This window comes from Corapipo altera, unplaced genomic scaffold (assembly GCF_003945725.1).
Source record: "Corapipo altera isolate COAL_440 unplaced genomic scaffold, ASM394572v1 112, whole genome shotgun sequence".
Taxonomy (NCBI): domain Eukaryota; kingdom Metazoa; phylum Chordata; class Aves; order Passeriformes; family Pipridae; genus Corapipo; species Corapipo altera.
The window spans coordinates 6957825-6978764 of record NW_020884899.1 but is presented as its reverse complement, the minus strand read 5'-3'; the positions used below and the strand labels follow the sequence as shown (position 1 = coordinate 6978764).

At 42.6% G+C, this 20940-nt stretch overlaps 1 protein-coding gene and 1 long non-coding RNA gene across 2 annotated transcripts in view; one reads left to right on the top strand and one right to left on the bottom strand.

Moving 5' to 3' along the window:
• The window catches only part of LOC113949901 (BEN domain-containing protein 5-like), a 910469-nt gene that overhangs the window by 604672 nt on the left and 284857 nt on the right, over window positions 1–20940 (top strand). The window lies entirely within an intron of this gene.
• LOC113949904 lies at window positions 4206–13034 on the bottom strand. Its single transcript, XR_003528609.1, has 3 exons — window positions 12996–13034; window positions 9900–9989; window positions 4206–4331 (listed from the first exon to the last, which is right to left on the bottom strand). It is a non-coding gene; the product is annotated as an uncharacterized LOC113949904 (long non-coding RNA).

The following is a 20940-nucleotide window of genomic DNA, read 5'->3' as shown; positions in this document are numbered from 1 at the left end:
ACCTGTAAACCCTGTGCCCAGGAGAGGCAGAGCTGGGCTGAGCCACAGCCTCAGGGCACAGACTTTGTCCCTGTAACCACAGCCCCCCGTGTGCCATTGGGCACAGAGACAAAAGCCAAGCCCTGGGGCACCATCACTGCTTCCCCAGTCAGAGCAGGATGGACAGTCCCTGCTTGGAAACGGGCACAGAAGCTTTCTGGCTTGGAAAAGGAGGCTCCAAATCTAGTTAAACCAGATCATATCAGTGCCAGGTTAGGAAGCCTTCCAGTGCTCTGCAGCACCAGTATTTCCCTCATGCTGTTTCCTGGTGGTGATGAGGCTTCCTTTCTCTAACACTTTATACAAATACAAAATGTGGGAAAGAAACAAAATGACACATAATTCTTGCCACAGAATAGAAGAGGGCTGGATTTTCATTTAAAATCCCTCTACCCACAGATCCAGTGAATTGCAATGGCACAAAATTGTTAAATTGCTTTACATTTGGGAAACCTCAGTTCATAAAAAATTGCCAACAATTTATTTTTGTACTATATGGTTGACATCCCTTTCTCTCTCCCTCCCTTTCTTTCTCTCTCCTCTCACTCTCTGCTGGTTATATGCTGATTTTTTTCACTGCATGTCTGCTGAGATTCCAAGAAAAACCCAAGTGTGTCATACAACATTGCTTTCTGATTTGCAAGTTAAATAGTTTACATAGGCAAAAATGTGGAGCAATTGGAATATTCCCTACCCAAACACTTAGGGACTCAAACTGCACATTTTAGCCTGGCAGGCCTCCACTGATATTTTTAGCTAGAAAAAAAACATTTTGAAGTAACGAGGAAAGACAGATCAGATCTGGGGGGGGAAAGTTGAACCACCATTGGACATTTTTGTGAATGTTGTAGCTTTGGTGTTAGTTTACATCTTGCCCTGTGTGTACAGGAGTGCAGCACACATAGACTTTGGAAGTTTAGGCCCTTCTGAAATGCCTGTTCCCGAGATGGGGTTAGCCTTCTTGCTGATTGATTTAGTCTTTTGGAAACAGGCAAACCATCAGGAGCTTTCTGCTCAGAGAGATTAGCATTCATAGCCTGCTGTTTTTTAATTAAAAAAGCCATTTAAATACAAGGGTTGGGGTTTCTGCCAGCAACCATTAAAAATACTTGTTTTGTAATTATCCCCCAACCCCTTTTTCTATTTAATTCTTTCTCTCTTTTTTTTTTTCTTCTTCTTTTTCTTTTTGTTTCTCTTAAATCCTCGACAGATTCTCCCTGTTTCATCTACCTGCTCTTGTGGCATGGTACCTCCCGCTGAGGTTAGCAGCTGGCTGTAAATCTCATGCCAGCCCTGCTGCAAGCAGCTGGCAGGAGGTGTGGGAAGGATGTGTTCAACATCCGTTTTCCAGTGACAGTTTATCTCCTGCCTCCTGTTTGGAGGATTAGGGGCACAAGCCCAGCTTTGTCCTGACTGCAGGACCTCAGGGGCATCATCCCACCTGGAATTCCCCCAGTGTAAACATGTCACTGTTTGCACACACAGGAAGGGTACGTGCTGTGGGTGGGATGTACTGTGGGTGGAACCTTAAACAGGTATTAGTGTGCCAGGCAGCCAACGTGTGTGAGCTCTGCTGTGTGTATCTCTGCTTCTCTCGTATGGAGACTGGCTTGTAGAGACTTGTCCAGACAACCTTACTGGGGCAGAGCCTCCATCCATGGTGGTTTGGGATCAAAGGTTGGAACTTGATGACCTTGGAGGTCTTTTCCAAACCTACTGTTTCTGTGGAGGATTTGACTGAATTTTCTGTTTCACCTGGTTCTGCAATCACCCTGGGTGCCTCCATACATTATGCCTGCGGTGTATTTGTAGCTGAAAATATATTGTTGTTCAGGCTCATTAAAAAGGAGACGACCAAAGGCATTAACCTGAATCCTGGCTGCTTTTTGATTGCTCCTGAGGAATTCACATCTAATGATTTTTGTGTTCTTAAGTCTGCTTGGACTTTGGCCTTGGACTAGTGCAGAAACCCTGACTCACAATATGAGCAGCAGCATCCAGCAGCCTCGTTTGCACAGAACTTCTAATATTTTTACTGCTCTGCAGCAATGTATGGGGCCCTGTAAGTCAAAAGGTGAAGAGACAATTCCTCTTATGGTATCTAACAGGTGATTGACAAGATCTTGGTTCGTCTTCATTCTCAGTGAGTCTCACTTGTGAAGTTTCAGTCTGTCCTGACCCTATTTTGCCCCTTCAGCTCCCATGGCCCATTACCATCTTCAGCTCCACCACCTCCCTCTGTATCTGCTTCTCTCTCAATTTATCTTTCATTTCTGCCTTTTTCTTTTTCTCACTGAAGAATCCCATGGCTGAAATCTCATCCTGGTGTTGATCTTTGCCTCTCCTGGCATGTTTCCAAATGCAGCTTTCTGATTAAAATGGGAAATGTGAATCTAGAGTTTGAAAACTGAGCAAAAAGGGTGCAGAGCTAAGGCAAATTAAAGAGGCTGGGAGCAGAAGCTGATAAATGCCCAGTGAGTAATTTGAACCAGTGTGTTACAGAGGTCTGGAGCAAATGGTGAACCCAGCCCAGCCCAGCCTCCTGTTCAGCTCGGAGCTGATGCTGGAGGCAGAGATGCCAAATGTCCTTGACTACACTCATCTCTTCTCTGAAAACATCCTGCTGTTGGTGAAGCATCAGCACATCTCCTTAGAGGGTGTTTCAGTACTGATGCCTCCGTGTATTACTGATACCTTTTAGCTGGTCAAAGCATGAAAGCAAGGTTGTTAGTGACTGTCTTGCACTGGTGCTGCAAAATGGGCAGGGGAGTCCAGATTTGGTCACCACTGATATAAACGACAGGTCACTCTCTTTGCTGCTGCCTTGGTCTCCTGGCTGCTGCAAGCTCCCTGTGCTGCCTTTTCCTTCTCCACAGCTTCAGTCCTCTGGTTTAGTGTTACTGGTTTGAAAAGTGAGTGTGATGACAGTGCTTTTGACAAAATATTCTGCAGTTAGGAACAATTCCTTGGGGCAGCCTGTTGGTAGTAGGTTGAAGGCTTAACCTCCTCCAGCAAATATTTAACTGGAATGGTCTCAGTTTCATCTGGCTAAAAACATCCCACTGTGGTTCTTGAATCACATGAAACTTTTCCCCCATAAATTCAGAAAGTTGTGTTCTACACAAATCAAGAGCTGAATAAAGGACCAGATGCCAGCCCCTCATCTGCTTTTAAATGCCTACATCTTCTAGGTTTCCCTTTAGTTTTCTGATGGCAGTTTTCTGTTGTATTCTCCAAATGAAAATGATCCACGTGCTATTTTACAAATATGCAAATACAATTCTCGTCTGACTTACAGACTGCACAAAAGCTTAGTAAAAAGTGTTGGAGAAATATTAAGTCTCGTAAATGTCTCTATTCAAATCAGTACTTAAAATTAGCTTCAATTTGTGGTGGAAATGCAATAAGACTAGAGCAGAATACTTTTGAAATCCCACTTGAAGTGATTATGTAAGTTATGAGATATCTACTATCCAGTGCAAAGCCCATGAAGATGTTTTAATCCCAGGGGTTTCTTTTTGAACTGGTATTTGCCCTGGTGGACCAGTGGTATCAAACATCAGTTTGCACTCGCAGCATAATGCCAGTAAAGAGCTTATTAAAACCTCCCAGACATTGATTTTCTTGTTTGCATTTTAATTTTCTCTTGACAGGCACTAACTGAACGAGTGCAAACCCTTAGCTTTAAGGCTGGAGAGGTGTTAGTGCACTGGTGAGGAGGACCAAGCAAAGCAGGTGGCACGTGCTGTCCCTTGTGTGGTGTCAGGCTGGTGGGGGGCACTCGAGGGGAGCAATGAGAGTGACCAGCTCTGCCTGCAGTGACTTCTTGCAGTGTTCACAGGGCAAGCTGCAGAGCAGGGTGGAGGGATTCACCTCAATCTCGGACCACAACTGTTTACAGAAAGGCATCCTTCTTACTGATTGCTGCGTTTTGTACAGCCATCAGAGCTGCTGGTCCTTTTGTTAATTTGTGACCCTCTAGGTCCCACGAATCTTTCCCTGGAAAGGTGTCTTCTCACAGGACTTTCTGCAAAGCCAAGGATACCCACAACCTCCTTCTTCCCTTGATTTCCTTCCGCCTATACAAAGAGTGCCTCAATCCAGACTCCTCTGGGAGAGCAGGTGGGACCACATCAGCCTGTGCCTGCCCACCCAGTCTAGAAATGCCTGTGCTTGGCTGGTGGCATCCAAACCACCAAGCTATGACACACGAGGGACTCCAGCAGTGTCCTGGGCTCTGCTTCCATCTAGAGAGAATGGCCCTTCACACATTAATCCAAAAGGTCGTGGACCTGCAAAATACAAAATAAACATGTCCAACCCAGTGAGCGGATTTTCTAAGTGACTGGTTCCCCTCCCAAATCAAGCTTTCTTTTGCCAAAGACAGACAGAGAGAAAGTTTACTCCTATCCTGGTATAGAGTAGTCTCGCTCTCGGTGTTACTGCAATGAGGAGTAAGATCTGCTTTCTGACAGCACACACCGTAAGTAACCTCACCATGAAGTGGGGATTTTGACTCACAATTCAGAGTTTACAGGGGAGCTGTGCCTGCCAGATCATACCTTTTTTAAAGCAGCTGGAATGGGTCTTAAGGTTCTTTATTCTTAGTACTATTTTGCTGTCAGGAAACAGCCATGAAAGCCAATAGCAAAGCATATGTCTGATCTCATCTCCTTTCAGAGCTGATTCTCAGATAGGATGAAGGCTTTTTGCTGCTTTTGGTTACTAGATAAGCTCACATGCTGAGAGCTCTAGGTGGATCTGAAGGATCAAACCCTGTTTATAATTCATCTGTGCTCAAGGTGAGGCTATGTGATAGAATTTCCATTTTTATAAGTTTGCTTTTTAAAAAAAGAAAAATAAAAAAGAAGAAATGGAAATACACCAAAGAGTTTTGTTCAAAGAACCCCACCTTAGGAAATGGCAGAATGAAGTTGGGTTTGGTCTCTTTTCTGAACTCTTGCAGGATGGTGTTAATAACCTTCTTTTAATGTAGATTTTGAGCGTGCAATACATGCAGAGAGGGGAGTGCACTGTGTTTAACACGTCTGTAAACGCCAGATCTTATAAAGCACAAAAGTCAGAGTTGTGTGGGCTGAGAACAGCTAAAATCCTCTTATTTCCTTGTGTCATTTATATTTTGAGTTGGGGGGGTTGTAAAGTATTTCAGGCGTTTGTTAAAGATGTCCATGCTCATTGCAGAGGGGTTGGACTAGATGACCTTTAAAGGTCCCTTCCGACCCAAACTAATCTACGATTCTGTTTACAGAAGTGCTTTATTAATTTTGTCATGCAAAATGAAAAATGGCATTTGAAGGGGACCTCTGGTTGGACCAAGAGAAGAAGCAGCTCCTAAGGTGTTGCTAATGTTTCCTCTCTTAGTCTGGGGTACTCCAGACACAAAAACATTGTGGGATTGCCATTTAGGTCTGGAGAAAGCCCATATGGCCCATAAGGAGTGAGAAATGGTGTAGCATTGTCTTTTATTATGAAGAACAGAAGATACTCATGAAAAATAATGCACTGGTGTCAGATCTTAGCACCTTGTGGAAGATTCTGTCACCATCCAAGTGATTTTCCTGTACAACAAAAGTCTGGGGAAAGTTGCCAATGCCTGTTATATTGAACAATGTAATATATGCACTTTTTTTCCTCACTGCAAACATTTTTGTGTAATGCGAGATGCCAATCTGTCTGAAAGCTATTGATAGGTACTGTAGTTTCTCATGGGAGAACAGGGGAAAGAGTGAACTGAAGAAGTATTTTAAGTGATATAGTCATATCATATCTTTGTTTAAAAACATAAAAATCTAACTGCCTCAACACTCTACCACATAATTCCGCAGGACATGTGAAACACAGCATGCTACAGCACTTAGTCTGTGAAGGATTCCCTTGTCACTGTCAAAATTGTTTTAGAAGTCTAAATTAATGCATAGCACTGCATTTATTAAAATGTGAAATAATCATAAATTTTTCATTCTTTGTACACTTAAGCTAATTTTCACATAAATGAAGCACTTGGCAGTTGAAATTCCACATATGGTTGACAGTGATGTTTGATGTCAGAACAATGCCCTGAGCTCCATGCAAATTAAACATATTTTAATTATTTGGGATATCCATTCTTCTCTTACAGCATGTCTAAGCAGAGTATTAAAAGGAATTTTAAGTGTAATTTATTGTGAAGAACTGACTCCAACAGCCAGGATGAATCCTCTTGCCTCTTCTGCTGCTGAAAGGGAGGTGACCCAAAGTGAAAATTAGGAAGAGCACAAGAGAAAGCAAAACTTTCATTAAGTTTCAGACATCAGTCTGGCTTAATGTGAACACACTGAAACTCCCCCCCTCCTCAGCAGTGACCTTTGTGGCCTCAGGACAGAGCAGTGGAGGCTCTCAAGGGGAGGGAGCCACGCCAGATGCACACAAATACTGTACAGTCCCCCTGACTCTAAATATAAATGATGCAAAGGTTGCATTTGGAACAGGAATGAACTGGAGCTCTTGCTGCTCTTTCCCAGGCACCAGTTTTCAGCACCCTGTGACAAAACACTGGATTCCCATGGCAGTGATGATGTCCTGATTTTACTTGGGCAATTCCATGGGTGGCAGTGATAACAATCACAAGTGTGGTCCTGGGTATGCTGGACAAGGATCTGGGATAAGCCCAACCCTTCTCTCCCTCTGAAAATAACAGGTGTTAGTTTGAATCCAAGTTAAATAACAGATTTCTAAGTACCAGAGGCACTTTTAGGAGAGAAAAATAACCAAAACCTATTAGGCTCCAGTTTAGGCAAATGAAAAGGTTTTCTTAATTTTTGCTAAGTGCTAACACACAAACTGGAGTGGAGGGACTTTCTGAAAAGTGGGATCATGCATGTCCCCAGGGTCTTATGCAGATGATTTGGGTCAACCCTGTGTAGTGATCTGAAGCCCTAAGACAGTACAAGCAGTAATTAATTCTTTACCACATCTGTTTTCATAGGATTGCTTATGAACATTGACTATTGTTTATGAGCATTGCTTTGCTAGGCTGCTTAGAATTTATTTGCACTTTTAGTAGCACTTGTGATTATTTTTAGACATAAGTACATTGATCTTAAGAAGTTGGAAGCAAATAAACACGTAGCAAGTGAGGAATTATGGTCTTTGATTATTGATTCTTCCAAAAGAAAAATTTTATTTTGAAACAGAAAAAAATCACCCCCAATGGAAATTAAAAGAGATGTTCCAAAATGCTAAGGAAGTTTTGCTGAATTTCAGCAGAAGCCATTGATTCTGCCCTCTATTTATTTAATAGTGGATGACTTAAAAAATTAAACAGCCTTCTGGTTTCCTTAGGATTAGTTTTCCTTTGTGTAAAAGAAAGCCTGAGCCTTTTGCTAACTATAAACTGTGTAAATCTTTACCATAGTGTTCAGGTGCTTTTTCTTGCTGAAAGTGGAAGGATCCTGTTGTCATGATCATAGGCTTTTGTCTTAGTTCTTGTTCTTGAAACAAAGACAACTGGTGTTGCCTTGAATCTAGCTTGTTTCTGGGTGGGGTTTGTTGTTTTGTTTTGGTTTTGTTTTGGTTTTTTTTGTTTGTTTTTTTTTAAATATATCATCTGTCCTCTGGGTAAATTTAAATCTCTGACCCCCTCTAGCTGCTGTATAGAACAGCTCCTTGTCTCCTTCCCCTCCTCTGCACTGCAGAGATGAAAGGTGAAGTTCTGAGGGGATCAGGGAAGGAAGACTAAGGAAGATTTTTGGCCCAGAGAGGGTATTAGGAGATGAGATTGAAGGCATGAAGCCAGTGAACCTTAATGGCTCAAGAGTCAAAAAGTAGCTAATAAGCTTCTAGATTATATGGAGGACAGACTTCATGCAGTTTTTCAATCAGTATCTTATTTTCTGTGGGAAGGCTTTGGTTTTTGAAATGTGGATGTAAGCACTCCAGTAAGTTCTGGCTCCCTAAACCTTTCTCCTGTGGGTTTCAAGTGGAAGAGCAGATATTAAAAATGTACAGAGGCACCATTAAAGATGAGAAATAAAAATTCTGACACTTTAGAAGTATTTTTTTCTACTCTCAACTTTTCGTGTTTCAGCTTTAGGAATGAAAGCTTCAGTGCACTTATTAACTTCCCAGTTAATGAGATCTTGAAACAGGGATGTTTTGCTTTGCTTTCCTCTGGCTCATCACACCGCCTTCTCTTTGGAGAGTGGCCACAGAGTGAAGATGAGGAAAGAAGAGTGCAAGACTCATTTATGTGCTTGATGGTTGTTGGGAGCAGAAAGATACTAAATTGGCTTTTTTTCAACTCAGTCCTTCCCCTGTGTGTGTTTCAAGCTTGCTTTTTTGGCACCTTCAGACACAGCAAATACTGGTGGGTAGTGTGCTGTTCACAGGCAAAATATGCTTGCAAACCTTTGTCAGGCACCTCAATATGCAGATATAAAACTCTTGGAGATTGTCTCTGCTCCCTTTCTCATTTTAAGAACCCCTGCCACGCTGTCTATTCGTGTTCCTACAATAAAGCATAGAGCTAGGATATAGTGTGGAGCATCAGATCAGGTTTGCAGTTAAATAATGTTGGTATCACATACAGGACATGACATCAGCACTATGTATGGCTAAAGGAGAACACTTGTTTCTTGTTTCTCCCTGTGGAATTTCCAATAGGTGATGAGACTGGAGTAGAAGACATGGGGAGAATGGGCCTCAGTGTTGGGAGGAAGGGGAGAGTTAAAGATATTCAGAGAAACCGATTCTGCTTGAACTGGCAGAAGATGGAAATATTTCAAAATACCTGAGCATTGGACAAAGCTGCAGAAGCACTGAGTAGACTTCACTGATAAGTATTTCATCTATTCTCATTTAGAAAGTGAACTGATCTAAGTAGCCATCAGCTCCTTAGAATTAGATGTATATTAGGTTGGTTTGTGTGTGCATGCACATGTATGATTCTTTTTTAAGCTGCCCAGTGTGAATCCAGTTTTAGTGAGAAGTTGATCCAAGCTAGTCTGAGAACAACAGGGACAGGTTGATAAAAGAGGTGGCAAAAAGAACACCAAAGAATTGTGCCTTTGTCTGAGTTTTAGGAGAAAGTAAAGCTATGGGCTGAGTTTGGATACCCTGGATACACGTAAATGCAGAACTCTGAAAGAAGAAGATGAGTACTGAGTTGGTCCATTAGCAGATAAAACAGCAAAGTGCAGCCAAACAGAACATCTGCACAGGACAGCAGGATCCAAAGAAATAGAAACTCCTCCATCCCCCTCCTGTGAAAAAAAGCCCAACTAAACCCAGCACTTCCTCAGGTCATGAAACAGAGTCCACCTCGACTGTCCTCCCAGGGCTGATGGGCGTGTGCTGTGCCAACAGCCTGGGAGAGGCCAGGCCAGCACCACCCAAGGTGTTCCTCCCTTTTCCACTTGCTCCTACCACGTGCTTATCACTTAAATCCAAAGCAGATGTTTAAGCAAATAAACAGCCCTTTTGCTGTGCTTAAAGGTTAATAAGGTTAATGCTGGGAAACCATGAAGCCTGAGAAAAATGGTTCTGCATTGACTTGCTACCTTGTAAGTGGTTAACAAGCTGCTCTGTGGAGGCAGCAGGGACGGGCTGTGGGCTATTACTGGATAGATTGCATCAGTCTAATGAATTGGTGGTCACAGCAGATATTGTTGAGGATGTGGCATCTGAAGATGGATGGGATTGCATCCCTAGGTTTTCCTTGCTTCGGTTCCATTCCTCCTCTTTCTGCTACTGCAGCACATTACTAATCATTCCGTTAAAGTTCAAGAACAGAGTCCTGAAATTAAAGAAAGGTGTTTAAATGTGGCAGGACAACACATACACTCCCTTGGCTCCTCGCTTACAGTAAGAACCACTCAAGTGATTTGGAGAAGGCTGGGGGATAGATTTCAAGCGTCAAGGGGGTGATTCTTCTTCTGTTGCTTTTCTTACATCTAGGAGGGGTGAGAAGGAATAACAGAGAGGTCAGTGTAAGTAGGAATAGCAAACATAAGTTTTCATAGCATATTCTCGTCAGCTGAAACATAACCTCCTGTATTGACTGGGTCAGTGTGAAGGTGCTGAGAAATGGGACTGCACTTGGATAGGTTATCAGGATGGTTATACTCAGATGAAAAAGGACCTTGTGAAAAAGAACCTTTAACTGTCTCCTCATGAATGTTTGCATAGGCAGGGAGGGATTTTTTCTTACCTAGGGGAAAAAAAAAAAGAAAAGGAAAGAAATGGAAGCACCAGGCACCAATAGTTTAGCATCTTTAAAAATTTTTTTTTCATTTTTACACAAAACTAAGCCAAGCATTTTTGTTGCCTTAATAGGGAAACAAGCAAGGTCCTGGATGTTGCATTCTTGGGAGTAGGCAGTGGCAGCAACAGGGCCTGCTGCAGTCATAGTTACCCTTCAAATATAGGCAAAATGCATCCTATCTTTTGGTTTTGTCAAACCCACCACTGTTTGGATGTTTTGCTAAAATGAGCGGAATTCCTCCCTTGATGGGCTTTTGACTGCTGCTCAATAGGATTAAATTAGAACTGGGATTCTTCTAAGAAAAGGCCTGGAATCAATTGCAGTATTGATGCTATTCCAGAAAAGAGAGAGCCAGCATGTATTCAATAAGCCTCAAATAATGCCCAGTGCCTTTCACTGCTAAATGCTTTTTAAAAAAAGTTTTTGTCTTTTCTTGTCTAGGTCTTTAATTAATCTTCCTTCTCGTAGTCTTCTGTCATCTCCAGAGCATTTAAATATATTGCAGGGCTGACTCATCCTGTCCAGAGTAGCTGGTTTAAGAGTTTGGGTTTGCATATGCAGACAATGTTTGCAGATATAGGAGCTGGAGGACTGATTCAGGTAAAGCAATTTCACTGTCTAAAAATGCTTGTGAGTGCTTTGTCAAACTTTCAAAGGCTCTAACATGGCTGAAGCTAATTAGTAAGAATTAGATGACTTGGAAAATCTCCATTGGTCCCTGTCTGTATCTTTAGGTTTGTGAGAAGCATTAAATGTTTTAAAATCTGAACCAAAAGGCCTGTGGAAGTCTAGAGCAAATACCCATTAATTTCTGTGGCTTGGATCAGACTTCAGATAACTGGAGGAGGAACCAGGAAACACATGTGTGTTGGAAAGGACATGCTGTGAACATCTATCATCTGGGTTAATGAATAATGAACCAGAATATGATTCAAAACCAGAGCTTGAATCCAGAATCTAATACGAAAATCTTCCTTTTTGGTGTACAACGTTAGGATGAGTTGGCTGAGAGCTCTCCAAGACCTTGTAGGTTTGGTGGCAGCTGTGTTTCCAGAAGGTGGAGCCTTTCCTTTGCAAAGAGTTTTTTTCTCCCATGAGCCTAGGGAGATATCTAAGGATCTTCTTGTTGGGGTTACAGAACATGCTTCATGTCTTCATCTGTGTATTTATGATAAGTTCAATGGAAAATAGGTAAATTCCAGCATTTAGACTGTGTGACTGGGCTGGGGACAGAAGCTGCCTGCCTTGATATATTTCCCCATTGTATCAACACTGAAATTCCTTGCACCACTCTTGTTTTTTTAACCTCACTAATGTTGATGCAGGACAATTTACAGTGCCTTTCAGGATGGCAATTAAAGAACCCAACAACCACACAGTCAATTAGTGGGGAAAAAACAATCAATATAACATACAATGAGCCCTAACTAGCAGGAAGACAATTAAGACACTAGAGATAAAACAGTGACCAGTGACAAGTGCTAAATCTCTTGCCAGGAGTGTAGGTGAGAGGAATAAACTTGGTCCCTGAGGATATCTATGTTTTTTCCTCACCCTTGCTACTGACACACCCCACCAGCTTTGCCATATCTATTAAGTCCTAAATTATTTGCACGATAATATCAGTCCCCTCCAGGAACTAAAATATCAATAGGAATTTGGGTCTTCAAGTTTCTATGAACTCCATTTTGATTTTTCAGGTGCTGTCTGGTCAGCCATAACCTCCTGGTGCAAGTGGTTGTTCTCCCCCACCCTCAAGGTCGTTCAAAACCCCTCTGTGGGTGTGGACTTCAAAACACACGGAATGGATGTTTCAGGGTGCAAAGCTTTTTGGGTTGTTTGCTTTGTCCCAGTTGATTAGCATTAGTTTGCTGTGGGTTGTACTGGGGCACAGTTAAGGAAGGGCATGGCTGGGAATTGCACTGGCCTTGCAAAGAGCAAGGGAAATGTCTCTGCTGGCCCGGGGCCTCCACGGCCGTGGGCGCTGCAGAGACGGGTGCTGCGTGTTGAGTCTGACAGTGCTCATAAGTGTTTGCTGAAACAGGAATCATACAGCAAGTTATGCAAGTATAGCCAAGATTAAAAGATTTAATGTACTGTGTATCTGCCAAAGGCATCTGAGGCCCAGCGGGGGTAGTGATGCACTGAGGGCCGATCTTTTAACAGTAGTATCCATGTCTGCTCGACTGATCTGCTATAGTCTTGAAGAGCAATATATAGGTTTAATGTGCAACAGCAGCAGAGATGTGTTTCCTTTCTTTTTGGTGCATTAGTAGTGTCATTCATAAGTGTTCCCGAGTTACCCTGCCATACTGTAGGAGTTAAAAGTGCAGAAGTTCATGAATAAGTTATAACCTGAACCCTATTAATAGTCCCACTGATGATATGTTGTGGCAATCCTCTGGCTTCTCCCCCACCCTCCAGCTTAACTCTTACTGTGCCTGTCAGGAACTGCCCTGTGAAATGCCTTCCCCGCAGCACTGCAAGAGCTGATTGTCCTTCTGTGGATGTTGGTGAGCTGCAGAATAGACATGAGTGAGACTGCTTGGTTCTCCTTCAAAGGGAAGTATCTCTAGATGTTGTCAGAGTCACTGGTTTTCATTCGGAGCTGGGGAAGGTGGGATTTTTCCAGTGCTGAACCACCATGTTTCATTCCTGCTACTGCTGAAAGACAGCTGGTGCTGTGTTTACTTACTCTCAGCCAGGATGGTAGTGGTGTTTTCTAAGGCTAATGTTTAAAGCCATTATGATGTTAGAGGGTGTTGGTGGAGCATGGCTGAGTCAACTTCATTCAGGAGACAGGAGAATATGTCACTTACACAGAACCATTAATCTTCTGACTTCAAAATACTTGTTATTAAGAGTGACATAGGTTGGAAAAATGCTACCTGGCCTTATAGAAGTGCTTTCCTTGAGATTATAGGGGGACTTTCATTCTCTGGTAGTTAATGCCAAAGTGACATGTACAAGCTGTTCTTTGCTGCTGACTTGAGCTTCTGATCTGACCAAGTTTTTCTGCCTTTCTTGTTATAACAAATACTTCCCCACTTCTGCTCAAGCAAAATACTTCTTCATCCCCTCTACAGGCATATTTTTACTCCTCCATCCCTGTTCCAGCTGCACCATTTCCTCCATTCCATCTGCAAGAGCAAACTCTTGACATGAGTCAAGAATAAGGCTTTGTGAATGATTGCAAATTCGATCTTCATATTTACCTGCATCAGGATAATTACATGAAGTTGGAGTGTAAATTCATCAGATGCTACTTCATTCTTGCCAACCTTGGCCTAAATGCATGGCCAGATCAGCAGGACTGCACTTGAGTTGGTCACAACCATGATGTAATACAACAAAATAATCACATATTTGTGTTACTGGTTTTGGACTTGAACAACTTTGCAGAACTTTTAGAGAAAGTATTTCTTAAGGCCATTCTTAGAGGTAGGAACTGAAATTTTCCATGTGCCATGTGCACCCATACTACCCAGAAATCTCCAGCAGTTCCAAAGTGATCCTTAATGTCATTACTGAAAAGAGCACCTGCCTTGAGGTGAGCCTGTGCCACACTGGAGCTTGGTGAGAACAATGGATAGATTTGCAAACTGGGGACCTTTGGAGAAGCTGTAGTCAACTGTTACAAAGTAAGAACTTGTTCATGGAAGAGTTTATGAAAGTGTGATGATCCTAAACTACCCAAATCCTCTAAAAAATCAGGTTAGAATACCTTTCAAAGTATTTTCTACACATAACCTCAGACTTAACAACTGCATGTGTTGTGAGTGTGAAAAAAATTGAACTTTGTTCCTTCCTTATTAACATAAAAAAGGATTAATTCTAATTTTATGAGAGAACAAGAGATTGTTCATTACTGATAAAGATTGCATTAAAGCTCTATCTAGATTTACAGAAGGGAAAGTGGGGAATTTATCCAGTATTTTAAACCATATGCCCCACAGATTTTCCAGCACCGTGGAGAAAAGCTTTATAAACCAGCCCAGATAGATGGAATGCTGTGATAGGTCTTCAGCTGAAGGCATTGCTGAGATATTACAGTGATAGTCATGTTAGAAAAGATGATAGATTAGATGCAGCCCCACTGGAGGGGGCATGTGTGCACAGACTACTGAATGCTCTGTGCACATAGAGATACAGCTCTGAAGCCATCACTTAGCAGCTCTGAAATGTCTGTACAATTTTTTATGCTGTAATTTTCTATTGTTCATAAATATTCATGGGTACTGCTGCTTTTCTTGATCTTATTTTAGTGAAGCAGCACAGTCTGTTGGTTAGAAAAGGAAGCCTGGAGCCACTCAGAGCTCCAAACTTCTGCCCAAATGCTGCTGGATTCCTGGGTGGCTGTAAACCAGGCACTTAACCTCATCATGCTCCAATTTTCCTATCTGTAGATTAGCTATCACCTAAATAAGTGTCTTCCTTGCAGGGGAGTGGAAGGCATTAATTAATGTTTGCAGAATGACTCGAGCCCCTCTATTGAAAAGTGTTCCAGAAGTGCAAATGGATTATTGTTATTATGATGCTTTCCCATACTGAGCCATACTGAAGTGAAATGCTCTACTTTTATTAACTATCCTGGGGCTGGGTCAATATGAGTGGTGAGACAGCTCTGCATTTGGGAAGTACTTCTCCCATTTTGGGCAGGTTCTACCTTGTTAAACCCATCAAAGGTGGAGATCAGAGCATCAACTGGTTAAAGTAAGGGGGGGAAGGGCAGGAAGAGTGGAAGTCCCATGCTTTTGAGGAAAATCGGGCGATGAAGTCCTGGGGACATTATGTTAATGGCATTACTCAATTTCTGGAAGCAATGCTGATTAAATATTCATTGACTTTGATTATACTGAAATTAGGACTAAAGCGTGAACTCAAATTGAGTGGAATAATGGCAGTGTAAATAATGCATACTTTCTAAATTGAAAACACCAGCTTGTGCTCTGCTCCCCCTCTCCCCGCCCCCTCGGTTTGTCATTGTGCCATTTGTTTGGGAGATGATTATACTGATGTGTGCATATCTAGCTATCATTTTTACCAGCTGGGAAAAAAATGTGAAATTAAAGGTTTTCTACATTGTTTGCTTTTCCCTAGTCTTGGAAAACAGAAGTAAATACAGTGCAACAAAGACTAAGCTAGTTCCATGAGAAGGGGTTTGAGACTGCTGCTCAGCACTAGTCCTCTGCACCTCTCCTAGAGGGTGAGAAACGTTAACAGCAGTGGGGCCCTTGGAGGAAGAGACCAGGAGGAAATCAATATGGGATATTGCAGGGCACAAGGAGAATAGGGTTGGTCCAGCTGTAGAGGTAACAGGTGGGGACTTGGTTCACTTCTCTGGTCCACCAGAGGCTGCACGTGTAATCAAGGGGACAACGTCTGTCATGTGTGTGCTGGAGCCTGAATCATGGCTGTTCATGGAGATCAGGCTTTGAGGGGATTTTGAGCCGGTTCACACAGGCAGTGAGGAGTCCCTTTTAAGCAGATCACACCTGACTCCAGCCCTTTTCTCCAGCTGAAGCTGGGTCTTGCAGAGCCCACCAGTTCCTGCTGCAATGTGCTCATTGCATTGGATGACACTCAGCCACTGCCCTGCAATCAGCTGTGCAGGGTCCCCCTCAGGAAAACCTTTCTCTCCTACCTTTCCACTGACCCTGATGGAGCCTCAACTCCTACCCCAAACACCACTGGTTTCAGAGGGACCCATTACTCCATGTCTGCAATGCACAGGTGTGCCATACTGCCCTGTTTCAGACTTTTTTTCTTATATTTGTGTTACTAAAAATGCATCTTTTTAGCTTTTAGGAAGGCGATGTTCCAATGGCATCTTTTTAAAAACTCTTTTTTAAAATCAGAAGCATATTATTTTTAATACAATACATAATGTAGAAATTGCAGGGAGGCTGTTATGGCAGGGTTGCCAATCAGGCGGCTCGTGCGCAGGGGGAGCAGGGAACTGCGTGGGTTTGGTGGGCTCAGGACTGCACACTCTGGAAACCAAACCGGTAGTTTTTCAAAGTTCACATGCTGATTGCAAAGAAAAAGCCCGTCAAAGAGCAAATCGTTTAAGGCACAGCCTTCCTTCAAGCCCCAGGGAACTTGCTTTCTGTGACAGTGTGATGGAAGGGTTTCTCAGTCATACTCAGCTTTCCCCTGCGCAGCAGGTCTCATTGCTACCCGAGATTTACTCTATTGTGAAGTCCTCACCAGAAAATAGAGGGGGCAGGAATACTGTCTAGATCTGCCTTGTCTCCTCGCAGGCAGAGCGGTGCTTGCTCCCAGCCCAGCCTGCTCCAGGACTGCACTTCGTAGCCAAAGGAGCAGGGGTGATTTGCACAAGGAAGATGCTGCTGCCATGCTCACCACGCTGCAGCGTCACTGCAGGCACCACGGGCATTCGAGAATGTTTCTGCTTTCCCATCCCTGAGTATTTCTGCTTTCCCATCCCTGAGTATTTCTGCTTTCTGTTTTACCTTGATGTGTGTCACCTTCCCCACCACCCAAGGCTGTGAAGATACCAAAAATATTACTTACAGTTCCCATATAATCACATCTACCCCATTCTTGCTCTTTTCCCAGAGTGGCTTATTTCCCTCTAGGTCTTGAACAAGATGGAATTCATCTTTAGTCCATGTTTCTGCAGCCTTTGGTGTGGATCATGTCTCTTTCTGTGGCTGTAGAATCACTCCACAGCTAAACCATGACTTTTATGAGTTGTATGATACAAGCATGTTTCTGTTCCCAAATCTCTTCCCCTTCTGCAGGTGTATTTGTGCAGACATGGGCTATTACCCCATGTAGTTCCTCTCCAGGCACTGAATTGGTGGCTCATCTGCATTCCAGTGGTAGGGATTGGGAGGGATCTCATATCTCTCTGTCCTCCAGCCACTTGGAGGGTATTGTGTGGGGACAGGCAGGGATCCTTCCCTCCCCTGCCACAGCATGGTCCGTGATCCATCAGGCTGGTGGATCAGCCTGTGCAGCTTCAGTTGCCTGATCCTTGTGGGGGAGGAGGAATGCCCTCCATCTATTGGGGTACATTTATGCCTGGAGTGATTTACTTAATCCATCTGCGATGCTGTGAAAGCAGATGTGAGAAGGAACCACGTGCCCTGCTAAGGCTCATAGAATCCTGCTTTTGTTCCCCCCTAACCTGTGAGGTGGTGGTGGGATTTTAGAGTTGCTCTAATTAGATTTTTTCTTTTCCAGCCCCTTTTTCCAAGGACTCACTTTTTTTGTCCTCTCCTCTGACCACTTACTCACATTTTCATAGCTGCAGATGAGGTAGGGAGTGATAGTTCTGCTTTTGGGTATTTTTTTTTAATGACCAGAAATTCCCAGTCAGAGGAGGAGGCTGTGGGGCATTTTTGCACTAGAGACTCTTCTGTTCTGTGAAATATCTTTTATTAAAACTGTTATTCACAAATCAAAGCAAAGTCACCACCTGATTAAAACTTGATAGGATTAATTTCTTTCCAGGCTGAATGAATTTAATGACATAAGCAAAAAGATTTGTCTTTTTCCTCCTTAGGAATCTCCTCTTATTAATTTTACCACTGCAGCAAAGGAGGATAGCAGCACCATTTCATATAAACATCTGGACTTGCAGAAAGTTAGCAAAGTGCTTTTTGGTATGCAGAATGATAAACAAATGCAGAGGAATTGCACAGATGTTAAGCAGAGGTTTGTGTTTCAAGCTGAATGGTTGTACAGTGGCCATGTTTTTAAGATTTCTATAAAGGGCAGAATTTTATCTGTAGCCTTAAGAGTGTCTTAGGCTACTTTGATTTTTTTTTTTAATGAAATACTCAAAATGAGATCATCCCTGAATAGCTGGCCAGGCTCAATGTTGCCATTTAGCAATAATTATCTGACTTGTCTGTTAAATTATATTGGGGTAAATCTCCAAGAATTACTTGACCTTAGGAAAATATGAAAAATTTTAGACAAGTGTTAGGGGGTTTTTTACTAAAAGGAGGGGAAATGTATGCTTTGAAATGGGTTGGGTAGTTGACAGATGTCTCTCTGAAGCCTTGGCTATTCCTGAGTTTTCTCCTGATTCCAGTTAGCACCCTGGGGATGCGTTACATGGAGAACAGGTGAACAGCCAGTGCAAAACTACCTAAATTTTATGATGTTTCCCAGCTGCCACGCACTCCTGTGTGGCATTTGGTTAGGTTTATAGCTAAACACAGCTTTCCTTGATGGATATGTTGACATTAGTGTTTTCTTTCCCTGCTACAGCTTGCTACCAAACTGGGAAGTTACAACATTACCTGTAGTGTCCTGGATCAAGTCTGCCCTCTGAGTCAATGTACCAGCAGCCTTGATGCAAAGTGCTGGGTCACAGGATATCAAAACTCTTGGATGACTGTTTCAAAAAGGTTTAGAATCCATTTCTTCCCTTTTCTTTTTAAAAAATCTCTTTGCAGCCTGGCACAGCACACACATACTTAATAATCTATGCTTGTCTCTGTGTAAATAATTAATCAGAAAGGGAAAATAATATAAATCCTAGCTATCATATTGCTATTAAAATTGCAGAAGCATTAGTGCATCCAATAAGTATTGTTTCCGTAATTAGATAACCTTTCTGGGCTGTATCAGCACTTAGAATAGGGAACACAGGATCATCAGCTTGGAGACACCCATGGTAGGAAGGAAGACGCTTTGTTTTATTTGGAGACGTGAATTTCCTTGCAGAGGAAAGGAATTATCCCAGCACAGGAGATAATTTATGGAGATAATTTATGTCTCTCTTATCCAGTCCTCAGCTGAAGCAAAGTCATTTCCTTGAGAGCTGCCTTAACGTGTGTTGGTAGAGGTCTGCCTTAAGTAATCCAAGGCCGGGATCACCAGGACCCAAGTCAACCTCAGCTGCACATCTCCAGGCTTTACTCCAGGGAGTTAAATCCCAGCTTGCCTTCTGCTGCTCCTGCCAGCAGGTGGGCAGAGACCTGGGCAGGATCTGCACCCACAGTGGGGGTTTCTGCTGCTGCTCAGGTAAAAAGCTGTTTTCAGCTCAATGGAGGTGTCCTCTGGACTTGTGCTTGACCTGGAATAGTCATTTCCACAGACTGATGAGGTGAGACAATGAGGATGAACTGCTGAGCTGAACAACTGGGAATCTGCCAAATCTTTTTCCTGGATTTCTGGTTTTTTGCTTTGATTGCAGAGCTTTCGATCTGCGAGGAAACGGGTAGGAGAGAAGCACGTTGTGATCACTAAACTCTTGCCTGCAACCGAAACCCACGTTCTGTTAAGCAAAGACGGGCAAATATTCACTTATCTCCCCAGCTATGTCAGCTGCATCACCCCTTTGAGCCTGAAGATGCCTATTAGCAGCATTAACACTAACACTGGAAGGACACAAATTCATAACCATGCTTTATTTTATTTTATTTTTTTTGCATAAATGATACATCCCTTTTTTTTTTTTTTTTTGTTTTGCTGAAATACTGATAAAATCCCATCAGGAGACTGCTGAATTTCTCTAAGAATGGCATTCTCAGTAATACTGAATAATCAGGTTTTCGCTTGCAGTTTGAAGTCTTAGTACTCATGGCAGACAACCAAACATTCGTATCTGGATACAACACTATAAAATAATTATGCAGGGAATTCATCCTATGGAAGGCAGTGTGTGAGAGTTTTTTACAATGTGTTTGCTAGGCAACTTGGGCTCTCCCTGCAGGGACATACATGGGCTGTACCTGGCTTTCTCCTCCGAAGAGACTGTCATACTCTAGATTACATATGGAAAGAAATCTGGCTCTGTCACCACTCTCATTACTGCATATTTTTTTCCATATGGCAAAGCTAACATATTGTTAGTGAAAATTGGGGGATTTCTATTGCCCAAGTCCAGGACTGGATTAGAACGGATGGTGTTGTCCAGGACAGAGACATATGGACAGATGCTTTAGGAGCATCTTATTTAGAACTCATCAGATTTATGCAGTGTAAGAGTAAATGCTACTAACTTGTTCAAAAGTGTGAAGCTTCTCCACAGATTAATTTAAACTGGATTTTTCCAAGGAGCCTGAACAGATTAGGTATCAATCCCATTACATTTTAATGGGAACTGGACACTTTTCTTTATTAGGTTCTTTTGAAAATCTATCACTTAAAGATCAATCAGTGGAATAATTGAAATTGGGCCATATCTTAGTTGCAAACAATTAGTTGAGGTCTGGGGCTTTTTTTCAAGTGTCTAAATCACTCTTAAATGATTTGAAAAAAACCTCTTGTGTGTGCTGGCACGGTGGGGGGTTTCACAGCCTCTCTCCTCATTAGACATTACTGCTAGAGACAATTAAAACCCAAAATAAACTAAACCCCAGCAGGACAATGATTGCAATATTCTGCAGTGCTTTGATGGACATTCCCAAAGCAGCCAAACCCCCCATTGCTGGTGGAGAGGGTGGTCCATATCTCCTCTCTCCCTTCAATACTGTGTGAAAGTCTGGGGCCTGTAGTTCTGTAGAACTGCTGAACTCTTGTCCAGCTTTTCAAGTTTTCATCCAAATGCATGTGCATTTTTGCTGTTACAAATGAATACTGAATAAAGTGTTTCCTCTCCTGTAGGCAAAAAAAAAAGCAAAGGGGGGGGGAGGGAAATCTGCCTATAGTAACGT